The sequence below is a fragment of the Chrysochloris asiatica genome, unplaced genomic scaffold (genome assembly GCF_000296735.1).
Source record: "Chrysochloris asiatica unplaced genomic scaffold, ChrAsi1.0 scaffold00261, whole genome shotgun sequence".
Taxonomy (NCBI): domain Eukaryota; kingdom Metazoa; phylum Chordata; class Mammalia; order Afrosoricida; family Chrysochloridae; genus Chrysochloris; species Chrysochloris asiatica.
In genome coordinates this window covers 2,079,981-2,085,224 of record NW_006408779.1, presented here as the reverse complement: position 1 = coordinate 2,085,224, position 5,244 = coordinate 2,079,981, and the positions used below count along the sequence as shown (strand labels likewise).

At 50.9% G+C, this 5,244-nt stretch overlaps 1 protein-coding gene across 1 annotated transcript in view; it reads right to left on the bottom strand.

Moving 5' to 3' along the window:
* Positions 1–421, bottom strand: part of RAN (RAN, member RAS oncogene family) — a 14,869-nt gene extending 14,448 nt beyond the window's left edge. The window contains exon 1 of the mRNA XM_006874062.1: positions 324–421. The gene's annotated coding sequence lies outside the window, so the exon portion shown is untranslated. The remainder of the gene's footprint in view (positions 1–323) is intronic.
* Positions 422–5,244: the final 4,823 nt, after the last annotated feature.

Genomic DNA, 5,244 nt, shown 5'->3' with positions numbered 1-5,244 from the left:
GCCGCCCGGCCTGCTGGGCCCCGGCCGGAGCCGTGGGGAGGGCCCGGTCACCCGGCTGCCCGCCGCTCCCCGGAGGCCGCCTCGGAGCCCCGCCGCCTGGGTGGAGTTCGAGACAGCCGCGACGACCCCGGCCCCGGGACGGCGGGGAGCAAAGCGCGCCAAGAGCGAAAGCAACCGCCCGTCCGCTCGGCGTTAATGGCTTTTTAGGGCCACTGCCGCCCAGGCCCCGAGGGTCCAGGCCCGTAGCCCCACCGCGGTCCCGGGCTTCCCCGGCGTGCCGCCCGCCAGGCCTCGCTGCCCCGCTGCCCACAGCCCGCAACTACCTTCCAGAAGCGTCTCCGGGCCGCGACTGACTGAGGGATGGAAAGATGGCGGAAGCGCAATTCAAATGCCCGGAGACGCAGCCGACGCCGGCGCGCGCGTAGGGCGGGGCAACGACGCGACGCTCTCCCACGCGGCCCCAGCGAGAGCGCGCACGCACCAGGGCTGCCGGGCTTATAGCGGTCGCGTTGGGCGTGGCTGAGGCGCGGCGCGTCTGGGCGTGCGCGCTCCCGCCGCTTCTTGCGGCCCCTTTCCCGGCGGGCTCCGGGGCGCATGCGCTGACGCGGTCTTGGCGCGCCCTGCTCCCGCCGCGGTGACTCAGAGTCAGGACTGGCCATTGGCCTGAGCGGGAAAGTCGGGGTGCGGCCGGGCCCCCGCGAAGCCCGTGTCTTCATGGCTGTGGGTCACCGTACTGAGTTCTCCTGGCGGGCACCGTGTCCCCGCTTGTCATGGGTTCGGGGTTTTCCACCCCAACCCCCACAGGATCTTCCCGGCCTTTCTGGTCACCACGTGCTCCCCTCCGAGTACCCAGAGTTTAATAAACGGCTCAGGTACTTATAGAATCAATGAATGAATGAATGACGAATCCTAAACCACTCCTAATTTAAACCCAAATAACCTGGACTTCACATCCGTTATGGAAGTCAGTGGTTGTTGTTAGGTGCCATGGCCACCTTTGATTCCAGAGACCCAAGGTAACAATTGCACCATGTGGTTTGCGAGGCTAGGAGGCGCTCGCTGTAGGATGTGTACTCGACCTTCAGGCTGGTGGTTCAAACTCACCAGCCGCTCTGCGGGAACCCTGTATCAGGGTCGTTATGCGTCGGAACCGACTTGACAGCATGTTAAGACAGTCCTACACGTAGTGTTGCTGTTGGGTATGGATTGGACCGCGAACCAGAAGGTGGCAGGGTTGTGACTGCACTACCCGACACTGGAGTCCTGGGGTGGCGCTGTGGGTTAATACGCCAGACTGCAAAGCCATTTGAACCGCAAGGTCGGTGGTTCAAGCTCACTAACTGCTGCTTGGAAACCTATATGGCACTCAATAACAACAACAAATATATATATATGTGTGTGTGTGTTTGTGTATATATACATATATATATAGAGTATATGTGTGTGGCACTCAATAACAACAACAAATATATATATATGTGTGTGTGTGTTTGTGTATATATACATATATATATAGAGTATATGTGTGTGTGTGTTTGTGTATATATACATATAGAGAGAGAGAGAGAGAGAGAGAGTGTCCTGGTGTGGCCCTGTGGGTTAATGCGCCAATCTGCAAAGCTGTTTGAACCGCAAAGTCGGCGGTTCAAGCTCACCAGCCGCTCCTTGGAAACCCTATGAGTCGGAATCCACTCGACTGCGCTTCACAACAACTGCCTAACAGTATGGGAACAGATCCCAGGAATTTTGAAGAGCCGCTATGGGGGTTGAACCGCCAACTTGGCAACTCAGTGCTTAACTACTGTGCCACTAGGGCTCTCTCAGGAAGTGGATTTTTTTGTTGTTGTGTTTCTAGTTGGTTCCAACTCATAGCGACACAGTTTAAGGTTCCTGAGAGCTGCTGGTAGGTTTGAATTGCTACCCTTGCATTTAAGAGTCCAGTACTTATCCTACAGCACCACACCAGAGCTTGGAAGCCAATTGTTGTTAACTGCCGTCCGTCGGTTCCGACCCATAACGACCCTGCACAGGGTTTCCGAGGGTGTAAATCTTTACGGGACCAGAAAGCCTCATCTTTCTCCCGCGGAGCAGCTGGTAGTTTCGAACTGCAGACCTTAAGGTTCGCAGCCCAATTCGTAACCACTATGCTACCAGAAGCCAATTACGAAATCTTAATTTTAAGACACTGTTGGGTGAATTTGAACCTCCAACCTTTGTTGTCATCACTAACCTTTCTTGTTTAGTGCCATCAGGTAGGGTCCCACCCATGGTTTATGGTTTTCAAAGAACGGCTGGTGAGCTTGAACCACCAACCTTGCAGTTCAAGCTGGCTTTGCAGTCCAGCGCATTAACATACAGCGCCTCCCAGGACGCTAACCTTTAGGTTACTTAAAAAACAAACCTATTGTCGTCAAATAGATCCCAACCCATAAAAGACAAAATGGAACTGCTTCCATTCACCTTTAGGTTATCAGCAGAATGCTTTCACCTCTGCTTCACCAGAGCTTCAAGCAAAGAGTGGTTGGAAGTGGGGTTTGAACTCACGCTTTCAGGGGAGACTACAAGCTTGAATATAGCATCTTAGGTCACTCGGCCTTCCCAACTTCATAAGGTTAGTAGCCCATCACCAACTCTGGGACACCCAGATCCTTTTTTTATTCCTACTCTGTAGTGCTATAGTGCCACACCAGGACACAGGTAGAAATACTTCTCAACCAAATCCAAACCATACCCACTGTCTTCCAGTCAATTCCAACTCCTAGCAAGCAGCCCTAGAGGGCTGGGTAGAGTTACGGCATATGACTTCCAAGACTTAAAGTCACAGCTGCAGACAGCCGCACCTTTGTCCTGGGGAGAGGCGGCTGAGTTCCACCTGCAGAATTTTTGGTTAGCAGCCCACAGTTTAACACACCAAGCTGTCAGGGCTTCCTAAACTAAAGAACTAAAAACCCAGAAACCATTGTGCTAGAATTGATTCTGACTTGGTGACCCTGTAAGACAGAACTGCCCTCTAAGGGTTCCAAGTGTGTAAGCTTGCTTTTTTATCCTTTGCTTGTGAATTAATGGTGAAGGTTTCCAGACCCCATCAGTTTTCCACTCAACGCTTCATACTCATTTTGTTTCATGTCCGTGATTCCAGTCCCCATCGTGTACCATCACCTATCCCACATCTTCCCTGTTTCCCGTTTCCCTTCCTCCTTTCCGGACCATTTCCTGCTTTCTTAACCTTGTCTTTGGGTAAATGCTGCCCTTTTGATATCAAATGGTTGTTATTCTGAGTAATGTGGACCTCCCTAACATCATTCTTCTGTCCGTTTGTCTTACTGTAGTGGCTCATGTGTTGCTGTGATGCTGGGAGCTACAGCACCAGTATTTTAAATACCCACAGGGTCACCCATGGTGGACAGGTTTCAGCTGAGCTTCCAGACTAAGACAGACTAGAAGAAGTAGAGGTGTCCACTTCTGACTGTTTAGCCACTGAAAACCTTATGAACAGCAGTAGTATCTCTCTGGAGTCATTGTTTACCTCATAAGGCTGAAAATTGAGTCACGGGGTGGGTAACTTCAGCTCCAGGTCTGAAGAGGGGTTTCATCTGATCAGTTAGCCTGCCTTCTTGATAACTTTGAGTTTTGTTCCACATTATTCTCCCCGTCCATCTATGACGTTCTACCATGCCCCCTTCCGGAGCAGTTGGCAGTACTAGCCAGGCACCATCTACTTCCTACTGTCTCAGGCTCCTGGATGCTGAGGCTCACGTGGCCGTTCGTCCTCAGGATGCATCATTTCCATATTTCTCTATTCTTCACTCTTTGCTCCAGACAAGAAAAGACCAATCATTGCACCTCAGGTGGCTGCTCACGAGCTTCTCAGTCCCTGGTCGCTGCTCCTCAAGGGGACCTGTAGAATACAGTCTCTATGGACTGTTGTTAAGTGTCGTTGTGTACATTTCACCTCATAAAGGCCCCATGTACAAGAGAAGGACACTCTGCCCAGTCCTGCACCATCTTTACACCAGCCCATTGCTGCTGCCTCTCTGTCAGTCCATCTCACGGGGGTCTTCCTCTTACACTGACCCTCACTTTACCCAACATGAGGTGTTTCTCCAGGGACTAGTCCGGCCTTTGTGGACTATGCCTTGCCAATCGACTTTGCTGTCCCAGAAGACTATGATCCTGGGCCCCCAGGACCACTGACTCATCCCCTCGAGGTATTTGATTATGGATAAGAAGTTTTTGTAACTTAATCCCCTGTCTGCTCTAATTTGTTATTACTGTTAAGTGTTGTAGAGTGAGGTCCAACTCATAACTACTCTGTATAGGGTTTCGGAGGAGCTGTTGGTGAGTTTGAACCGCTGACTTGGAGGTTAGCAATTAATTGCATATCCAATAGAACTCCAGAACACGTATGTAGAAATGTCTTCTATCAAAGCAGCTTTGTATACATATTCATGGGCATAAACCCTTTCTCCTTCCATCACCTGGTCAACTTGGGGTCTATGTCTATATCGCTCATAGAAATGCATATAACAGCATTGACCTCAGTTGCTTTTAACTCTTATGTTGTATTTGTTGTTGAGTGCCATCGAGTTGATTCCAACCCACAGTGATCCTGTATAGAGTTTCCAAGGAGCAGGTGGTTAGTTTGAACCACCAACCCTGAAGTTCAAACGACTTTGCAGTCTGACGCATTAGCCCACAGCGCTACACCAGGTCTCCTTAACTCTTATACCTGGACTGTAATCTCTGCAGAAGCCGACCTCTTTCTCTCGAGCGGCTGATGGGTTCAAACCGCTGACCTATTGGTTAGTATCCAAGTGCTTAACCACTGCACCACTAGGATCCCTTCCTCCTGTCCTGTTGTCGTGAGGTGCCATGGACTTGGTTCCGACTCACAGTGACCCCCATGTACAGAACCAAACACTGCCGGGTCCTGCACCAGCCTGCCAAGCTTTGCTCTGCTGGAGCCCACTGTGGCCATCGCATTAAACACCCTCCTCTTGTTCATCAACAGTCTACTTTGTTAAGCATGATGGATGCCCTTCTCCAGGCACTGGTCCTTTGTGATAACATGTCCAAAGTCAGCAAGATGAAGCCTAGTCATTCATTCTAGCTGCATTCTTCCAAGACAGAGTTTTTCATTCTTCTGACTCAAACCAAACCCAACCACTGCCATCGAGTGGATTCTGACTTAGAGCAACGCTATAGAGAGAATGTGAGGCTCTTACTCTAGAGGGAGAATGTGAG